At 41.1% G+C, this 22,165-nt stretch overlaps 1 long non-coding RNA gene across 3 annotated transcripts; it reads left to right on the top strand.

Annotated features, from left to right (window-relative positions):
- Positions 1–126: 126 nt before the first annotated feature.
- On the top strand, positions 127–14,743 carry LOC125175739 (uncharacterized). 3 transcript variants are annotated; one of them, XR_007155950.1, is made up of 4 exons: positions 127–717; positions 1,261–1,343; positions 9,752–9,831; positions 13,069–14,743. It is a non-coding gene; the product is annotated as an uncharacterized LOC125175739 (long non-coding RNA). The 3 variants fall into 3 exon arrangements; XR_007155949.1 differs by having other exon boundaries at positions 13,072–14,743; XR_007155951.1 differs by lacking the exons at positions 9,752–9,831; positions 13,069–14,743 and adding an exon at positions 6,931–7,693.
- Positions 14,744–22,165: the final 7,422 nt, after the last annotated feature.

The following is a 22,165-nucleotide window of genomic DNA, read 5'->3' on the forward strand; positions in this document are numbered from 1 at the left end:
AAACTTCGGCTCAGGTCATGATCTCATGGCTCGTAGGTTCGAGCCCCGTGTCAGGCTCTGTGCTGACAGCTCAGCCTGGAGCCTGCTTCTGATTCTGTGTCTCCCTCTCTCTCTTTGCCCCTCCCTCGCCTACGCTCTGTCTCTGTCTCTCTCTCTCAAAAATGAATAAATGTTAAAATATAAACAAACAAACAAAAATACTGCAAGACTTTTGAGTCAGCCTGGTGGTATTCTAACTGGTTTGGCAAGGTCTTCTCTATGTGTCTTAACAACTATCAGAAATAACGCATAACCACAAGAGTGCCTCCTGGAATGCCTTGATTTCATGCATTGTAATAAAATGAATCATATACGCTTAAGGAAAGGATTTAAAAAATGTAAAGCAAGCAAGCAGTACAAGCCCAAATGACGCTGCTACCATTGAGCAGTGCTGAATACGCAATTACATGCTGAACAATAGGTATTAACAAATCAGGCCGAATGCTCGTGAGAAAATGGTCCTCTAATTAAATAAAAGGAGAATCCGAGTTTCTTGTTGCAGGGATTGTTGGTGGGATTAAAGGATTGTTCTGGAGCCCAGTTCACAGAATGAGAGACCTGGCGGCCTGCCTCAGAGCTCTGCAGCCCCCACCTGCTGAGATGCCCCAAGCCCTGAGACCAACTTGGTTTCACTAAGTGGGAGGATTAAGACAGATCTTGACCATCGCTCCCCCTTTGGTGAGGCTTTCATCATCCGGGCCACTTCGTGGCACAGTCCGAGCACTATACAAGAGTGCTGGGCAGGGGTCTGGGGGTGGGGCAGGAGTCTGGTCCACAGGCTGGTGCCAAGCCGTGTGCCTTGGGGCAGGGCTGTCTGCCAAAGTAGTACCTTGTTCGAATTCACTTAAGGATGCTCTGAATCCACAGGGCCTACCCATCTCTCATACTTGTTCTCTGGGGTTAGGGACTCTCCAGCTCTACACCAGGCCCAGCTTCACAGCTTCGCATACCCAGTGCTGGACCTTCTGAACTGATGACCTACATCATCCCTCGTAGCATGAGCCCAGCACCCATCACTGGTTATCTCCTGTCCTCAGCACCCTGCTTCTCCAGCTTTTGGAACCTATCAGACTGTGAAGGTTCTGCCCAGTCTCAGGGGCCCCCGGACACATTTCCAGTTGATTCTGTGTACTGACCCCATTTAGGCTGGATGTTAGGTTTCCTATAGGTACAGGGGAGTGCCATAATGTATACATTTAACATAAACCCCAACTCTTACAGGTCAGCAAAGAAAAAGAAAAAGAAAATGAGGAAAACAGCTCATTTTTCACTTGTCATTTCACGGAATGAGTCTAAGACCCAGGGTAAGCATACATCCCATAGTGAGAATATATTGTTTAACTGAGTATGATTCTGCTTTTCATTTTTCACGTTTTTAAAGTTTATTTATTTTGAGAGAGAGAACGCACAAGAAAGGGGAAGGGGCAGAGAGAAAGAGAGAGAAAGAATCTCAAGCAGGATCTGCGCTGAGCCAGACGCAAGGCTCAATCTCACGACCATGCTGAGATCATGACCTGAGAGGAAATCAAGAGTCGGACACTTAACCAACTGAAACACCCAGATGCCCCTAATTGTGCTTTTTAAAATAATATGCATATTTTTACATAACCCATCCCCTAAATGCAAGCCAATTGTCCACTCTGGAATTCAACTAAAGAATGATTTTTTTTTTCAGTGCTGAGAATTAAAGGGCTGGGGGTGGAAGGCATCTGTTGAATTTATACCATACTAGAAGCTATGGGAAGTCTTGGATATTCTCTAATGTTATTTTGACTATCCATGATTTTTGCCTTATTGCTTAGAGCCTACCCTGCAGTATAAAATATGAATCTGTTGCAAATATTTTTAGGTTTTTACTTACGTATTCTCCCAAAGGCTCATATGAAAGCCTTGCCTCTGACACTCTTGGCATGATGTGGGAAAGAATGATGCTTCTCCCATTCTCCAATCAGGGTCCTCCTGTTCCCAGTGGTTTGTGCGATAAAGCTTCACTCAGCAGGATGCAGAATGTGTATAGAATCCTTGTAAAACACCAGGAAATGTTTTCCTCAAAACGCTTTATTTGGGCTCAAGATTGTGGCCTTGTCTGAAATCCTGCAGCTGGAATGGGTCAGAAACCTGGTGAGCTGGGACTGCAGTAAACCACAGAGGGGCAATTAAGACACAGAAGCAGAAAGACAAGAGTCGAGTCCAGCAGGCAAGCCATGCACAACAGTCAACTGAAAGAAAAATCAAGCTTAGCCTAAAGTACTCTGGACTCAAGACCAGCCATAGAAGATTAGAGCTGGATTAACTTCAGTGAATCAAATTAACAATAAATTAAGTTTAATAATTGAGTACCTTCTGTATACCAAGCACTTGTCTAGCCTTCAAAAATTCATAGACAAGCAGCCTCATCCTACCTTGTCATTTTAGAAATAAGGACACTAAAGCCCAAGGTGGCCAAAACTTATTCAGTTATACATGAGACACCAATGTATAATTGAAGGCGAAGGCTTTGTTTCCTAGAAAGATATTGTTTTGGGGGACGTGGGTGGCTCCATCATTTAAGCATCCGACTTCAGCCCAGGTCACCATCTCACAGTTTGTGAGTTCAAGCCCCATGTCAGCTCTGTGTGGACATCTGGGAGCCTGGAGCCTGCTTCGGTTTCTGTGTCTCCCTCTCTCTCTCTCCCCCTCCCCCGCTCATGCTCTGTCTCTCTCTCTCTCTCTCTCTCTCTCTCTCTCAAAAATAAATAAACATTTTAAAAGCTTTTTGTTTTTTAAACAAAGATGTTGTTTTATTTCTACATGGAAACCTCTTTTTACATTTCTTCAGTTCGCTTTCATCCAGTGTTCTGTGTTACCACCATTTTTTTTTTAAAGACTTCTTTACTGTTATTTTTTTAGAGCAGTTTTGGGTTCACAGCATAATGGGGAGGAAAGCATAGAGATTTCCTATCTACTCCCTCCCCACCCACAGGCACAGCCTCCTCTACCTCCCCCACCACAGTGGCACTTTTGTTATAATTGATGGACCTCCATTGACACATCATTATCACCCAAAGTCCAGAGTTTACATGGAGATTCCCTCTTGGTGTTGTACATTCTATGGGTTTGGACAAATGTACAATGGCATCTATCCACCATTATACTATCATGCAAATTTTTTTCACTACCCTAAAACTCCTCTGTGCTCTGCCTATTCATCGCTCCCTCCTCCCTAACCCCTGGAAACCACTGATCTTCTCTCTCTCTCTCTCTCTCTCTCTCTCTCGCTCCCTCTTTTTAAGAGAGAGAAGGGGTGGGGAGAGGCAGAGAACGAGGGAGAGAGAATCCTAAGCAGGCTCCACGATGTCAGTGCAGAGCCCAACTCAGGGTTCGATCTGATGACCGTGAGATCATGACCTGAGCCGAAACCCAGAGGCAGACGCTTAACCGACTGAGCCATTCGTGTGCTCCAACCACCGGTCTTTTTATTGTCTCCGTAGTTTTGCCTTTTCCAGAATGTCATGACTATAATTTTCTTTAAATTATGAAATAATAAGATAAGTTGCTTTCAGTGTATTCAAGTGACAGAATTCCTCCTCCAGTTCACATAGGAATACGGCTTTCGTGCATCTTTAGAGCAGAACTGAGTAAATAATGATGTGTGTGTCATGGCCAAAAATGGCAGAGTAATCACAGAGCATGTATGTGTGCTCTACCCCATGCTGCCTCATACCAAAGTACTTTTAAAAACACTGTTTCTTAGAGTCAGTATTGAGAACATTTTATCATATACACAGAGTGTGGTCAAGTGGCTGTTTCAGAGAGACCCCTGACCATGCCCAGTCAGTCCTATCAGAAAGGAAGAAGCCCAGTGCTCTTAAAGCGCATAAATAAATCAAGCCCCAGCTTCATAGTCCAAGGTCCTCTAAGACTCCTGAGGAATATGCACATTTAGACAGATCGGAAGAACACGTGGTTGTCCCAAACTAGCTTCTGAGAGGCAGACTGTGCAGAGGAGGCCTCCCGGAGCCCAGGCCCTGCAGAGGCTTGGCTTGGGGGCACATACCCTGGGAGAGGCTTGCATGACTCCAGCCACTCATGCTCTCTAGCTGCCATGAGAGGTCAGGCTCGTCTCGGGAAGGGGAGCCAAGAATAGTTAGATGCTGTTCCACTGGGAGCCCAGGTCCCCAGAGAGGGCTATTCTGGGAGGGAATGCATAGTTTACAGCATCCAGGTCATGGGGGCTGGAGCGCTAGTTGGTCATACCCCCGGTGCCAGGGCGGGGGCTGCGTCCTGTGTGTTCAACTACCCTTAGCATCTCCCCCAGAATCTAGTCCACAATAGGCTTGCAGTGGATGCCTTCTGAGTAAATAAACAGCATTTTAGCTAATCCCCGAATACCAGATATCCTCTAAATGCTCAAAATCTTTCTTTGTCTGGAGTTCTTAATATAGTCAGCCACAGAGACTGCTTCTGTGTTCTAGCTGTCAGCAAAATTGGTCCTATTATTACTGTGGCTGTGTATCGTTTCACCTGGCACAGAGCTGGCACACTGTGGACCTTTAATTCAGCTCAGATAATAACTGCAGGAAGCAGTGTGCCTGCTAATGTGTACGGAAGGACGTGCTCAGGGCGGTGGCTTCTCCATGTGTGCGCTTTTTTTTTTTCCAAGTAGGATTTTTAAATTCAAAACATATGACTTGAATTAGAAACTTAATAAATAATATTACTTCTCTTTCTTTCTCGGTCATCTGTAAGAATAATGCCCTGAGATTATTTTCTTCTGGAATAGTTACCGTATTGCTATTTGGGTTAAACCCATATAAGTTATTTTGTCCTTTTTGTAGGTGATTCAATAAATAGATCATGGGACATTAACCATGGAGAGCTCTTTGGATTGCACATGGGAGTGCAATTACATTCACAATTATGAGAACATAAGTAGGCGTGTGTAAATTGTAGTAGCTTTTACCATAATTTTTGAGCAATTATAGCCCTATCGCATTTTGCTGAGAATGTTGCATTTTGCTTCTTGATTCAGATACACTAAATGGGCTTCCTTAGACCAGAGATTGGCAAACCTTTTCTGAAAGGCCTGGTGGTAAATATTTTATGGTTTGCAGGCCATGTGGTCTCTGTTGCTTGAGAGCAGACGTAGATAATCCATAATGAATGGCTGTGGCCGTGTTCCAATAAAACTTTATTTATGGTCACTGATATCGGGATTTCATATAATTTGCATGTGTCATGAAATATCATTCTTCCTTTGACTTTTTTTTTAACCATTCAAAAGCTGTCAAGTCATTTTTAGCTCATGGACTATACACAAACAAATGGCAGGGCACATTGGGCCTATTGGCCATAGTTGGTTGACGCCCACCTTAGACTCTCTCAACATCACTATCCAATGCCTCTCATTCACTCGCTTTTCCTCAGTGGCTGACTGATTCCATTCGGATCCGTCCATGGTGAGTTCTACCACCTGGGGCCAAGCACCTACTTGCACTGCCTTTGGCTACTACTGTAGAGCTAGCCTCACCAGTCACACACCTGGAACTCTTGTCTCCTCCTCCCATTTTTAGAATAGGGTTAAAAAACCTGCACTTCAGAGAATAAATCTGGCATGATAGAAGCCATGGAAGGAGCCAGATCATATAACTCAGAAGCATAGAGAGGTTAACTTCCAATGGGACAAACTTGGACCAGTGGGACCCAGTAGGTGGGAAAGAGTCAATCCCTCTCTTTCTTCCACCTGTGATAACACAGTTTCTTATAAAAATTGGCCTGTGACATCTCACAGGGCTGAGGGTTTGCACCTGCCAAGGTCAGTGCTATGCCCAGTGACATGATACATCTCCTAGCAGCTGATTCCTGTGATTTCCTCTCTCACTTTCCTCTTTCTGTACTCTTGTTGCCCTAGGTTTGCACCTCTCAAATAAAGCATCAGCACTTAATCCTTGCCTCAGGCTCTAATCTCTAGGGAACACAGCTAAGACATTCTTAAGAATATATATAAACATTTACTAAAAGTTTCCCAGTCAAAAAGAAAAATGTCTACCAGTGTGTTCAAAATACATGGCAAGGATTGCAAATTAAGCAAAGGCCAGGTAGCTAACATAAATGCACTAGACAGTCAGGGGTGGTGGTAAACTGGAGACCCAAGTTTCATATAAAGAGGGGAAATAAAATTTGGCTTTGGTCATGACAATGCCACACAGGAAAGAGGGCTCAGTAGTCCCAGATCTTTCTATTTTTCAAGACTAACTGTCAGGCATTTTTGTGTGAATTTTCCTTATTTTTATTTTATTGTTTTAAGTTAATTTATTTATTTTGAGAGAGAGGGAGGAGAGAATGTGAGAGAGGGAGGGGCAGAGAGAGAGAAAGAGAGAGAGAATCCCAAGCAGGCTCCTTGCTGTCAGCACAGAGCCTGATGCGGGGCTGGAACTCATGAACCATGAGACCCTGACCTGAGCTGAAACCAAGAGTTGAGTACTAAACTGACTGAGCCACCCAGGTGCCCCATTTTTTCTTGTTTTTAAATGTTGGAAACTGATTTTAAAACTATTAGTTCCAGGTAGGGTTAAGCATATCTATCTGTGGTTTGGAACTGGTTTGGGTAACCTCTAGTGGATAATCTAGGGAGGGAGATTGGAAGGATTATAAAATGTAGAAGCAGCCATCAAGGAGAATTGGGAGGGTGTCACTGAGTAAATGTGTCCCAGTAGGTGACTTTTTGCTTGTCAGCTCCCCAGACAAATGAACAAAGCGCCCAAGTATTCACATTTTGGGGCTCTGTCCTGTTTCTTAAGCCGTAAGGACTTGACCTCTGATTTTTGGAAAGAGCATGTACTACCAGTCCTGGGATGGTGTTTATGATATGGATTAAGACAGGAAATGACTGTTGACATCATCTCTTTTCAGCTTCATGCCCAGTGTTTGCCTCTTCTTGGTGACATCCCCAGAAAGGAGGAGCCTGACTTCCTTGAAGACCGCTGCTCAAAACCTCTCAAAACATTTTATTTCATGTTTACATTTTTTTGGATATCAATACTATATTCAGAATATACTTATTTCCTCTACCTTTAACTCTTTCACTTTATAATTCATCCCCAGGCAATTCATTTCAAATTTGCCCTATTCTATGTAGGAGCTCTTTATATTGAAAACAGTTATTCTGTCTCATAAAATCTCTCTTCTTTAGGTTGAAACCATTCAGCTTTTTCAGCCATTCTTCCCGAGGCACTATTTTAAGTCTTTTCACTATTTTGGTAATCTTCACTGAACGTTTTCCTGATTGCCTGGATCTTTTAGGACCTAGAACCATAAATGGAATAAATATTATAGAAAGGACCTGATTAATATACAGTAAAATTAAATGATCAATTTCCACATACAGGATACTAAATCTTTATTAATTTAGTCTAACCCTACATTTGTTTTTCAGGCCTTCATGCTGCTGTTATACCCAATAGCACAGGAATTAATTGCTTGTATTGTTTTAAATTTGTACATTATTTAAATTTTGCTTCAGACTAGCTCTGTTTTATATTTTGAGTCATATTTTTCCTCTGTTCTGCTTTCATCATCTGTTTTTATTTTATTTTATTTTGTTTTGTTTTATTTTATGTTATTTTATTTTAGTGTACTTATTTTGCAAGCTCCCTCAAAGACTTTTGGAAATGAAATGGAGTATAAACAAGTAATATATGAAACACTGTAGCCAATCATTCTTATTTCTCAAAGTTACAGAGAGCAATGTTATTTTCTTCAAGCCAGCCTGGATTAAAGGTTCACATTTCAGTATTCCTGTGGCGGCCTACCAATTCATATTTATTTACAGAAATGAGTCCCATGGAGATGTTTGCTCGTGAACATGTTGTTTTTCTAACTTTCTGTGTGTGTATATACACTCATATGTGTGTTTATAAATATATAGAGGTCTATACATATTAAATGAACATGCATTCCTTGCAACGTTATCTAATCCAGAATTCTCAAGGTTTTCAGCTGTCAGTTTCATTGCTTTAGAATAGAGTTTATTGCCATCTGCTCCTGTCCCATTCTTCAACTCTGTAATTATGTTTTCATGAGTTAATTTTATCCGAAAGCTCAAGAGCTCCATTTTGCCTTATATCAAATCATCTGGTAAATAACCAGGTCAATCCCAGCACCAAGAACACTGGTAAATTCTCTTCTGGAATTTAGATGGCGTCAGGCAGAGTCTGACCAGAGAAAAAGAACCACTAAGAGTGATATAGAAGAAACTGTCTTTTTACAGAAATTTAACCATTCACAGTTATGGGAGGAGATTAAGAGGTTTATGGGCAGCTGTTGTTTCTAACATTGTGGCCGGAGTCTGAAGCCAGCGAGGCGGGCAGTCAAGAAGGAAAGACAGACGTGAAGCAGGAGAGGGGGAAAAAAAGACCAACAAATGCAAGAGGATGAGTTGGAATCCCCAACGACAAACTGAAGGGCCCAGCAGCCTGTGTCTCGAGCCTCCAGCTTCAATGATGTGAACAACCCACCGGAGAAACCTGTGCTTCCTCGCGGTGCTAAGCACACATTGGCTTGGGAGCTGGGAAGCTAAAAGGGGCTGTGTTTGGGGACCTGAAGGGCCCATGTGCCTGGCTTCTGCCCAAACCCACTTGTGTATGTGCTGACCTTCAGAGCTTTAAAAGAATATGGTTTATGCTTAATTTCCAAATGCCACTATATGTATTTCTTGTGGCCCATGCTAACATGGAATTATGCAATGGAAACAATCCTGATAAACACAGTTCCTGCTCAGTTCAATTGACACAGCATCAATGTGCCACATAGATTATCCACCCAAGCCCATTTCTCCCTAGAGACAGTCTGAATTAAGAGTCTTAGAGTTTTGTCTTATTTATTTATTTTTTCCCCATCCTAAATCCTTGTCAGGTTCTTCTGGCCCAATTCCCAGCTGTGTCCTGGGGAGGACAGGCATGGTGGCTTCTTCCTGAGCACCGCAGTCCCAAGTTCAGAAAGAGATCATGTTGCGGAGGATGGGAGAAAGCCCTGGTGGGATCACAGCCTTTCCCAGATTGGGTTGTTTCTGCCCCCCTTGAGGTTGGGGCTGCCGCCTGGTTCTCATGGCAGTTCCCAAGTAAACAGCCCTTACTTCCTGGCTTTCTCTACTCAGGGTGGCAGGGGGATGTTTCCACCTCTGCAGCAGCCTTCCTGTGTTGACAACACTGTTTGTTCTTCCCGTCTCCCCAGGGAGAAGCTGCCTTATCTTTTCTGTGCAACATATTTGGGAAAAACACATTTTTCTCTCTTAAAGGAATTGATTATTGTTTCTTAAGACTAAAACGAAAAGCCTTTCTGGATCCAAACACTGACTTAAAAAGATAACCTAAATTCCACTTACAGAGCAAGAGAAAAATTTGTACTAGTGGTGACTGGTGGTACATTTTGGATCATGCTGTGCACTTAAAATATACTGTGTGTGTGTGTGTGTGTGTGTGTGTGTGAGAGAGAGAGAGAGAGAGAGAGAGAGAGAGAGAGAAAATTTGAAATATTTTTCAAACACCAGACCTACAGTTTTGGGTTTAAATAAACTGGGAATTTGTAGGTGTTCGTTGAGGTGTTTGTAACGATAACCTTTGTGAGACAAAAGTTTAAAAAATATATTTAATATAAACATATGTTAAAATATGTACATTTGCAATTATAAGAAAATTCATCACTACCTTTGTGTTTCAACTGTTTTTTTTTTCAGGTGGATTCCCATCTTTCATTTATTACAGAGAGCTACAGGAATTTCCTCTCCGCAATAGGATTCTATGTGCAGGACTATTGGTCTGTTTTCCTTCCTTGATGTTTTCTGTGAGGTTAATTAAGGCTACAGATTTGGGAAGAGGGTGGAGTTGCCTCTGTGTCTTTCATTGATTAGAATAATACATTGTTCCCTTCAAAATATTGCATTGTCCAGTGAAGCTATGTGTACATTTTCACTTTTGAGACAAGTTTGCTGAACTACAATAAGTTACCTGTGTGTGTGTGTGTGTGTGTGTGTTCAGTGTCTTATTGTCCAAGAAAAAAAATATTTTCTGGTCTCAGTATTAATTACATAGGCACAGTTAACATTATTTGCTGTGCTGAAAGCATTAGGCTCTATTTGGAATCAGAGATGAGTCCTCAAGAATTCCCTAAATTAGCTGTTGTTTCTAACAGCTAACTGGGGAGATGGTCAATGCAATTAACCACAGTACCAAGCAGAAAGAACTAAGTGATGCAAGTAGGGACAGAAACAATGCATTTTGGGAATTTAGAGAAAGGAGGAACGATTTCTCTGATTTTAGGTGCTGGAGCTTTATTAAGGTCAAGGTGAATTGAGCTCAGCCTTGAAAATAAATAGAAAGGAGATAGGAGATGGATAAACTGATTTAAAGGAACGCATAGCATTGGCTGGACCAAGACCTCTTGTTTCATTTTCTTATAGATATTTCTTCATCATCTTTTTCTTGTTTTGGAACATGTTGGAACACTGCTTAGGGGTGTTTTTTTAAACCAAGCTATAGTTCAGAGCAAAGATTCAGGTAATGAGCAGGATGTAATATTGAGAGCTAACGAACATTGAGTACCTACTCTTTGCCAAGCACTTGGCACGGACTTTTTAACCCCTGCCATCAACCTGCAAGAGAGGCCATTTGAGGCTTTGATGGATCAGGTAACTTTCAAAAGACATGGTCAGCAGGTGATGGGACAAGGATTCAAATCCTGGCCGTCTAAATCTGGGACTGAACTCTTCAATATGCTAAAATGCTGCCTTAACAGAGAACTTGATGGCCTACGATTCTAACGCAGGTGGATCTGAAATTTGCACTGGCCCAGCCTTGACTGCTCATTTTTGTCACCTAGCAGACTCATGTCCTGGGTGTGGCTGTGTACTAGAGTGAGTCACCATCCTCTCTCCTTCCATGCTCCACATTATCCCTGGAGCCCTTTTCTCCCCATCTTGCTACCATGCAGTAAGAACTTGATTCTTGTCCCAGCTCTTACCCTCAAAGCCATCTGCTTTTTTTTTCTGACTCACATTAGGAATCACTTGAGATTAATATCTCAGTGATTTTTATTTCAAATTTTATTTTCCAGCTAATAGACATATAATAGAAACATACAACTTCAACGAGCCAGAAATCCTCATCATAATAAACATTCTTTATGTTGTATCTGAGAATGACATCTTCAGGATACACTGTAATCCCAGAAAGATCTTCTAAGATGTTTTTTCAAAATAACACAACCTGCCTTTATAAACCTGTGTTTTTTAAAGGGTTAAATGAAACTGGCCAAGGCCTTAATTATTAATTTCCTAGGACGTGACATTCATTCATTTGATTTTATGCCCTGGATCCTGGGTACGTTAAGAAAAAAGTATGAGACTAGCATAAAGCAATCTGATTCTGCTGCTCATCATTAAGCTAACATCTTCAAGATATGATCAGAACATAGGTCAGTCTTACTACAAACAAAGCCTGTGTTCCCCCCACTAAACTGTAAACATCTTACTTTGAGAGGACCACACACTGTACTTTTCAAAATTCCAGGCAGGAACAGGAGTTTCTTTTTCTGTTGAGAAAGACCTCTGTTGATGAGCCTCAGATGATCCAACTCCATGTAAACATAAGGGACTGAGGCTTGAATACTTGTCCTTACAAAATAGCCCTGGGTACATGGCCTAGACACCTGGCCATATATTTCACTTCCTTTGGCGTAAGCTGTCCATTTTTCTTGCAGGTGGAAAATTACTAGTATTAATACAGTCTTGGCCCAGTTAATGAGGTGTACTTGAGCCCTCCCAGTGGGAGCAGGGCCTAATTGCATTTGCAAGCAGCCACCTGCAGGCATAAATTGTCAGTTCAGAGCTGCACATGGTGCTTCCAGTGCTGTTCAGTTGTCCCTATGGACACGCAGTTTGGTTCAGAATGCTGAATGTGTGTAGGGGTGTGTGTGAGCATTCGATTTGTATGTGCAAGAAGGGGCGTGTGGAGGAGTAGGCAAAGAACAGCAGAGAAAGGCAATTGTCTTTGATGTAGAATTTAACCTACTCAAAAAATCCAAGCCTTTTGAAAATACCTCTTTAAAAACATCACAAATGTTCGCTTCCACTGAGGAAGCATTGATGACCACTCCAGGGACCATCTCTTCCTTAGAGAAGTTCAGAACCAAGTTATTTACCCAAGGATTGCCATTGACCCATACAGAACTGGACTTCTGGGGACTGGTCTAGGCCATGTGCCCGCTTGCTTAGTTTCTTGGGAAGTCTTTCAAAATGAAGCTCATTTAGTAAATATAGTGTGAGAATAAATAAAGGAAGGTGAGATCTTTCCTTTATTTGGATATTTTCCTGTGCTCTACCATTTAAAAGGAATTTGCCCCAATTTAAAAAAAAAAAAAGCAAACTTGATTTTATTTTTATAGACTGGATTGTAATATTAACCAGAGATTTTAGTATGAGTTTTGGTAAAACATCTTGGGAAAGATCAAAACTGGAATTAAGTTGAACAAGGGTAAAATCGTGGTGACTCAATCAGCTGAACACGTTAGAAGTGGTCTGTAACACTAGGATGGAAACTCATCTCCTGTCAGAATTGATGTCCTTTAAATAATAAAAAAAAAATATTGTCTAGCAATTTGAAATTGGCAGTAGAGGTCATTTATTACAATGCAGGAAAAAAGAGAGAGCCTGTTTCAGTGCCAATCTTTTCTACCTGTACCCTTGACTTCATCTCTTGGTCTATCTTTTAAAAACTTTTCTCGGGGCGCCTGGGTGGCGCAGTCGGTTAAGCGTCCGACTTCAGCCAGGTCACGATCTCGCGGTCCGGGAGTTCGAGCCCCGCGTCGGGCTCTGGGCTGACGGCTCGGAGCCTGGAGCCTGTTTCCGATTCTGTGTCTCCCTCTCTCTCTGCCCCTCGCCCGTTCATGCTCTGTCTCTCTCTGTCCCAAAAATAAATAAAAACGTTGAAAAAAAAATTAAAAAAAAAAAACAAAACAAAAAACTTTTCTCTAACAGTTTCCTCCTCTTGCTTTCAGTAGCATTGGAGTCACGTGGAGCTGTGATGATGGCACTAAGAAAAACCCGGAGTTAAAAAAACTCACCTGGATCTAATGAACTACACTGCCACCTGCTAGGCTGTGACATTGGGAAAAATACTCAACCTCTCTGGTGTCGATTTCATCATGATAAACTGGGAATAATGGTCAATCTAATGTCATGAAGTTGTTGGGAGAATTCAGTGATTCGAATTATATAGGGCAATTAGCTACTGTAACACCTGCTCCATTGGAACTGCTTAGTACAGGACAAGAATTACTGTTAGTACTTTCAAGAGACCAAATGAATATTTTCTTCCTTAATAAAATGGTAACCTCTAAGCTATCCAGAGGTTTTAGTCAGGGAAGAGATAGGTGTTATGTCATTTGTAATTTTTTATCACAGTATCATTACCTGTCTATTTAAATATTCAGCATATAATATGTATATGTATATGTATATGTATATGTATATGTATATGTATACTTATGTGCACCTGTATATGTATGTGTGTGTATTGTTATGGCTGCAATGCTTGTACCCCCCAACCCCAAATTCAATTCTTTGGGGAAATCCTAACCCCAAAGATGATGATATTTGTAGGCAAAGCCTGTTGGGTGATTAGGTCATGAGTGGGGAACCCTCACAAATGGGATTAGTGCTAAAGAGACCCCACAGAGTTCCCTAGCCTCTTGAGTCTTCCAGGATACTACAAGAAGTCTACAACACAGAAGCTGGCTTTTTGACCTCTGACTTCCAGCCTCCAAAACTGTGAGCAATACAGTTGTTGTTTATAAGCTGCCCGGTCTGTGGTATTGTTATATACATCGCATATTTCTATAGCAGCCTGAATGGACTCACATATATGCATATGTGGATAGGTACTTAGGTAGCTAGCTAGCTAGCTAGTCAGACAGGTAGATAGATATCCATGTAACTAACACTCCGATCAAGATATGGAATATTGCCATCACCCCAATATTTCTTTCCAGTGTATTTCTTTCCAGTCTGTCATCCTCTCCTCTGGAGTCAAACCCTATTCTGACTTTTATCCCTGTGAACCAGTTTGTCTGTTCTTGAACTTCCATATAGATGGACTCATACAGAAAACACTTTTTGCTTTTGGCTTTTTTAGTTCTATGTAGTGTTTTTGAGATTCATCCATGTTGTTGCAGGCATTAGTCATCTGGTTTTTTTCATTCCTGGACTATTCCACTCTGTGAATATAACACGTTGTCTCTTGTTCATGGGCATTTGCGTTATTTCCAGTGTTGTTTGTAATTCGAAGTGCTTCAGTTGAGATGGCATGGTATATATGCGTTTGCATTAGATGACTTTATTCTACATCTTAGGATATGTCACATTTTATAGGCCTTTCCAAGCTTAAATGAATAGGGTTTAAGAATCCATTAAACCTAGATTGTATGCTTCAGAATGGAACTTTAGATTCTAAAGGAAAGATAGATGATAGACAGATAGATAGATAGATAGATAGACAGAGGTGTAGATAGATTCCAAAATAGCCCATTTACAGTTGTAGATTCCTAGGTTTTTTGTTTGCCTGACTCCTGCCAGTGAAATATTGTTGCATTTATCCTAAGGGGATCTTGCTGTCAGAGCATTTAGGACAGCGGGCTGACCCTTTTTGAGTTTACTTATTAGTTTATAAACTGTTACACCTGTTTGATAATAAATGCTTATATGTGTGAAAGAATTGGTTCTTAGACTTGTTTCCATTGCAACCTGGTCATGATAGTTGGGAAAGAGGCCAATGGCCCTCCTGTGTCACCAACAATTGGAAGTTCCTGATACTGCCCCCCAAAAAGCATGATGGTTTTGAATGGCTTGATACAAAACAATATATTTTAAGAAATTTAACTGTAAAACAGAATCATTATAAAGCAAATGCCATTTTGTTTTTCATTGAACTAACCATCTTTCCAATGGCACCAGGTGAGGGTTTTTGTTTATCAAGGGTTTAGAGTTTATACAAACTAATGCACCTTAGACATTAATTTCCCATTTCCAAGTCAAAAGAAGTTATGGTCAATGTGGACCAAGGGAGGCTCACATTTGGCTGATGCCCTTGTAGATATGATCTTTTAGGCCTCCGACTCCTCACCTACCACCATGGTCCGTTTCTTCATTGCCTGCCAAGGACTGTCTTGGGGATTATTTTGATCCTACTATTATGTTTAGAACCATGCCTTTACACGGTTTTCTGGTTTTTGTATGTCTGTTTGCTGGATATTTTGCTTGCTTATTTTTATTTGTTTTGCCCTCCTTTTTTTTTTTTTTTTTTTTTTGATACTTCAATACCAAATGGGACTGTTGGTTGAATTATATGCCTTTACCCATCTTATCATTACCTTTCCTTCAAATGAAAGTTTGCCATTCACATGCCCTTACTTCCTAATGATCTCATTCATGCAAAAAAAAAAAAAAAAAAAAGAAACCCACAAAAAAAAAAAAACCTGAAACTTGGAATCTGAGGCACAGATTTTTCTCTGACTCAGTTTCCTGTGTTCTGAAAGAAACTCCTTTTTCCTAAGTGAGTTGTCATTCTTCCTTTGTTAAGACTTAAGTGGTGTTAAGGTAAATTCTCATGTTATCCTCTAATGCCAATTTGAGCCTTTAAAAATATTGGAAGCACTCCCACCAATGAATTATGTTCCCACAATTTCCTAGCATCATTCGTTGCTCTCATTTCACAGATGCAAACACAAAAACACATCCTTTTGCACATAACAATCATAAATACTTTCCCAAGGTCAAGAATATTTGTGTCAGGAAAGCCTTATTTTACCAAAGAACAGGATGTCCTGATAAATTCAATATTCTGAGAATTATCATATGTGCCTATCAAGGTTCCCATTGTGAAACCTTCTGCTCTCTTCGCTGAGAAAGGGGTAAACCCTTGGTCCGTCCTCACTACCTTCCAAGGGATCCAAGTTTTAACTCAAGGGTTCACAAATTATGAGAGACAGATATTTATATCACAAGGGAAAAGAAGGAAGCTTTGATGATTGAGCATTTTTAAGGTTATCCCGATATATTAATCCTGGTACTATTTTTGCTTTGACCCTAATTTTATTTTGTTTGGTTTTGAGGGTTTTTTGTTTTTTTTTTTTTTGCTTTTGACTTTCATCTTGATGTTTATTTTTGTCAGCTCTAGAATTTCTGTTTTTCACTGTTGGCTGGACTCCTGTGCTAGTCAGTTTTTGGTTGCTTTTATTTTTGTTCCTTCTTTTGGTGGTTGGCAAGGCATAACTCCTTACCTCAGCCAAAAGCTGATCCTGACCCAAAGGATTGATCACTGGAGTCTAGGTCACTTTGTTATCATATCTCATGCATGTACTTAAGAGTGCTCTTGCTTTAGGGGCGCCTGGGTGGCTTAGTCAGTTAAGTGTCCGACTTCGGCTCAGGTCATGATCTCATGGTTTATGGGTTCGAGCCCTGCGTCAGGCTCTGTGCTGACAACTCAGAGCCTGCAGCCTGCTTCAGATTCTGTCTCCAGCCCTCTCTGCCACTCCCCTGCTTGTGCTCTCTCTCTGTGTGTTTGAAATAAAAATAAACATTAAAGGAATAATAAAACAAAAGAGTGCTCTTACTTTGTGAGAAGTTAATGGGTGTTTTGTAAACAAACAAAAACAATGCCAGCTGTTTTTTGCTTTAATAATCTAAATATATATTAACTATGAGAAAAAGAGAGCACACATAAATAGCTGTTATTACTCACAATAATTTACCTTTCAAAATGATAAGAAAACCAGGAAATTGCAAGTAGGTAATGTGATTGTGACATTATTATTCAGACAAGATTGCCTGACAAAGTGTGGATTTTCCCTAATTTGGAATCAGGCTTAGATAACTGATCTGTCCCTCCCAAGAGTGACTTGTTAGTGACTCTTAGAAGACACTAGCATGGAAAGGTTGGACCCCAGGGACTTTGGAGTCAAACGTATTAGCCCAAGTTTTTCGTCCAGCTGTGATATCCTGAGCGTATTCCTTACATGTTTGAGATTTGGTTATTTCTCTTGTAAACGAGGATCCAAAATCCATCTCGCAACATAGTTGTAAAGACCTAATAGCCTAATGTATACACACATGCATACAGCAGATAAAATGGAGTAAAATTGGCAGCTCTGATTATCCTGATAATGATCATAAGGCAGAATTTATAGGAAAAAAAAACATATCTGCTAAGAGGCTGAGAAATTTATAACTTGTAACTCACGTGAGTTAAATTTTATTTAGAACCTTTGTTGTGCAAACATTAAAGGGCAGAGGCAATCAAATCCAGTATGTAACTTTTACATGAGGCAGGTTATGATGACCCAAGGTTCCCATCTCACAGGATGAGGGTATCTGCATCCAGGACCACACAGGTGGAGACACAGAGAAGGGGCATTCTTGATTTGAGTGAGCATTGACAGCGTTTCCTTTCCGATCTCTCTGCACCCCTGTGCCAGGACACGTTCTTGCATTCGTGAAGACCTTCAGTCTAGGTCTAGGCACACTTTGCTGGTCTTTGATAAGCTCTCTCACTAAAATAGTGCTACATTCCTTTTCTGATCTATTTTGGGAAAGTACACCTCTCTTTACACTTACGTGCTTAATAGTTGGGAGACTCAAGGTGGCAATTAGGTTTCTTATTGAATAATAAGAAAAAGTGCAGTGACTAAGGAGGGTGTGGGAAGGTTCTCACATCACATCCACTCAAGAGGGAAGGGAGTAGCATGGCTGATAAGTGATGGGTGGGTGAAGGGCTGGGCAGGGTTCAGGGTGGTGGCTGAATGCAGAACATTTGTTGACACTGCTTTAGATCCTACACTACAGCCTGGGCCCTTTGCATGTCTGATAATTATTTGCCTAAACCCTTTTCTTATGAAAGTGGGAGGCAGAATATGCACTATCATCTTTCATTTTGGCGGCCTCCATCTTCCCTCTCAGCTTACCCCTTGTCAACTTTCTTTGTACTTCCAGATGCAAGCCAACTTCCAGAAGCCGATTCACTGAATGCCCAAGTCAAATACATTCAGTGTGACCGATCCACAAAACTTCCACTTTCTAAAGCTATTTTTGATGGACTACTTTTCATTTTTGCCTTCGTAACGGTGGGCTAAGGCATCTTCAATACGTTTCTGCCCTGCTTTCTGCTGCTACTAGCTGGAGAATGAGAGAGACAGAGACAGAGACATGGAGATGGGAGACATAAGGAAGATATTTCACCGGGGTAATTATTGAATATGAAAATGGCTACGCATATATCATTATGCACGAGGAGATTATATTGGTAGGGATTCTTTACATTAAAAAGATACACATTCTGGAATATTTTCTTGAATATCAGGAACGATTACCATTGTCTGCTTGTATGAGTAAGGATATATTCTTGAAAAATATATTCATAGGAATGCTTCATATTTGAGAATATAGTCTTATAATATGTCCCTCTTACCTCTGTAGTGTTTCTCTTCTGCCCCGGGGCTTCCTTTTCCCAGTTCTCATTCCTCCCCTGTTCCTTTGGGTTCTTCCTCTCTTTGCCCTTTGGCTCCAGCGAGAGCAGTGGTGACTATGACAAAAACAAGTTAAGCATTCCTTAAAATGCTGTAACGAGGACAAAAACAAAACCCATGAGCCACGGCTAAATAGTTGAAAAGTCTAAGTAAATTCGATGTATCAGCCCTTTGGCGAATTCTCTTTTCTACTAACTGGCTTTAGGCGAATTGTCCACTCAGCAAATGGACTTCTAGTGACTTCATCCAGATGCTGGGTTTTGTGAAAAGAGGTCGCCTGGTGAACACACGGAGCTTGGAAGAGATCAGTTTTTTGTTTTGTTTTTTTTTTAACATAAATTGCCGTGGGAACCTACAGTAAAATGTAGTTCTGTCTAAGCAATAGTGGCATGGCTCAGCTGATCCCCGGCCTGGATATGTAGGTGCTCTAGTCATGTCCAGCGCTGATGATTGAACATGACTTAGTATCTCTGTGTTCACTGGGAACCTCATCAATTGTATCGAATTCAGGAAATAAGGAGAATGAGCACAGCAAAGTTTCTGTGATGTGTATAACCAAAATTGCTTTAAAAATAATTGGCAACACGGGGCACCTGGGCGGCTTAGTTGGTTAAGTGTCCGACTCTTGTTTTCAGCTCAGGTCATGGTCTCCTGGTTCGTGGGATCAAGCCCCAAGTCCAGCTCTCTGCCGACAGTGCTTGGGATTCCCTCTCTCCTCCCCCTGCCCCTCTACGGCTCACACTTCCACTCCTACTCTCTCGATAAATAAATAAACTGTTTAAAAAAATGGCAACAAAATTACTAAAGTGCCTAATTACTTCATTTGGCATAATTTAAAAATACAAAGCGTCAAATGATTTTTGTTTGGTGGTCCTTGTTGAAATGCCCATACTATAGCTCAACTTCAAAGAGTCATCATGGTAACTCTAGGAAGAAAACACTTTTACTATTCCCCGTTTGCAAGGGAAAACTGAACTCGGCGAATTTGATCTGATCACAATCTTTTTGCCAGTAAATAGGGATTCAGAATCTGAACAAAGTAGCATTACTCAACCTAGACCAGCACTCTCCAATAAAAATAGAATACGAGCCACATATGTAATTTTACATTTAAAAAGTAAAAAGAGGGGCGCCTGGGTGGCTCAGTCGGTTAGGCGTCCGAATTCGGCTCAGGTCATGATCTCGCAGTTTGTGTGTTTGAGCCCCGCGTGGGGCTCTGTGCTGACAGCTGGGAGCCTGGAGCCTGCTGCCGATTCTGTGTCTCCCTCTCTGCCCCTCCCCCACTTGTGCTCTGTCTCTCTCTATCAAAAATAAATAAAATATAAAAAATAAATTAAAAAAAGTAAAAAGAAATAAGTGAAATTAATTTAATTTTAATAGCATATCTTGTTTAATCCAGTATAACCAAAATGCTATAAAAATATTAATGAGATATTTTATATTCTTTTTTTCATACTAACTCTTTGAAATCCCTTGTGGATTGTACATTTACTGCACAGTATGGGTCAATTCAGAGTAGCCACCTTTCTTGTTTTTTTTTTTTTTCCAACGTGTATTTATTTTGGGGACAGAGAGAGACAGAGCATGAACGGGGGAGGGGCAGAGAGAGAGGGAGACACAGAATCGGAAACAGGCTCTAGGCTCTGAGCCATCAGCCCAGAGCCCGACGCGGGGGTCGAACTCACAGACCGTGAGATCGTGACCTGGCTGAAGTCGGACGCTTAACCGACTGCGCCACCCAGGTGCCCCGTGACCTTTCAAGTATACTGGATAGTGCAAGTCTGTTTCTCAGAGTGTTCCATGGACCAGCAGCTTAGCTATTACCTACAAGCTTGTTAGAAATACAGGCTCTCAGACTTACCCCATTTCTACTGAATCGGAATCTTCATTTTAACGAGATGCGGAGGTCATGTGCACATTGGAGTTTGACAAGAACAGCTCACGAGACGGTGCTTTTCACCATTTTGCTGCTGGTGGTCCAAGGCGCTCACTGCTACCTCACTGCACAAACGGGTACTGAATATCTACTACCTGGCAACTGTTTGCAAGGTAACATTGATGACAGTGTGTTACACTGTGAAAAGTGCTTTGGCTTAGGAATAACTGGACCACTGGCTGTAATATCTTATGATATGCACAACTTTTTAACCACAACAAACCTTAATGTCTGCATCTGTAACATGGAGGTGACATTGACATCAGTTGCCTATTAAATATCATTCTTCTCTTCTTTGGCTACAGGCTCTCAATTTTTTAAGCCAGCACACGGTCTCCAGGAATACATGTGTTTCTCAGTGTCCTTGTAACTAAGTTCTCACCAATAAGATGTTAGCTTAAGTGTTCCTTCCGAACTTCTGAAAAAGGTTCTTTAAAGTTTCTGACACAGTTGAGAGTTGTATCCCCTTTCCCTTCTTCTTTTCTCTTTCGTTCTGGAACAAGAATGTAATAGCTGGAGCTCCAGCAGCCATACTGAACCCTGGGACGGTCTGGAGGCTGGAAGTCACACACCAGGATGGTAAAGCAGAAAGATAGAATGCTCCCAGATTCCTGGCATCCTCACAGTGGAACATCCGTACAAGCCTAACTGCCTTCTTTGTACTTCTTTTCTGTGTTGCACAGGTAAAATAAGTTACTGTATGTACATAGCCTTAGTAAGCGGTAAATAAATGTCTTATAGACACGAGAGACATGGTACTGGCCCTCAAGGAGCTCAAAACAGAGGGTGGACAATAAAGTAAATAAAAATTTACAATAAATGCTTATCTGGCATGCTGTGAACTATTTCTTGCCCTGGACATGTAAATGTAAGTGCATATCTAGTGACCTACTAAAATTGATAATAGTTTAATGTTGTCGCTGATGCCAAACATATCTGTGTCTAGGTAAGCGTCCTTCCTCGAATTAATAATGAGATATTGCCAGTAGCAATGATGCATCTTAGTTAAATCTGTCTCTATTGAATTGCTTTAACGTTTTTATGTGGTATCTGCTACCTTAGCAACATTGCAAAGATTACAAGACTCTGGAATCACATACTCTGGATTGCTCCTGGTCATCTATGAGGAAATAGATCTATATTTTATGATCAGTTGCCATAGAACAAGGAAACAGAGCCTTTATTTAGGTGTACTTATCATCCATTGTTTGAGGTTGACGGATATACTTGGGAGAGAATGGACACTTGGATTTACGGAAACCTTAGAAAAAGTTTTTAGGTCACGAAGAAACCTTGTAGTAAGCTCATCCAACCATGTTACAATATAGGTGAGGAAATTGCAATCCACAGATGGAAAAGGGCTTATGTGTGTTCATGGCAAGCTGCTTATAAGGAGCAGAGCTGGCACCAGAGCGCAGCATCCCTGCTTCCTAGTGCAACGTGCCTTCTAGAGCGCTAGTCCATGTGCACATACGTACAAATGTTCCTGTGCACATATATGTGGTGGCCGATGTTTATTATACACGGGCAGTGCATTACAGCTTAACAAAGTGCTTTTACAAACATGGTAACATGGGTTCTGAGAAGTAGAAATTCTTTTCCTATTCTACAGATGAGGAAACTGAGATATAAAAACTTAAG

This window comes from Prionailurus viverrinus, chromosome C2, assembly GCF_022837055.1.
Source record: "Prionailurus viverrinus isolate Anna chromosome C2, UM_Priviv_1.0, whole genome shotgun sequence".
In the NCBI taxonomy this organism is placed as follows: domain Eukaryota; kingdom Metazoa; phylum Chordata; class Mammalia; order Carnivora; family Felidae; genus Prionailurus; species Prionailurus viverrinus.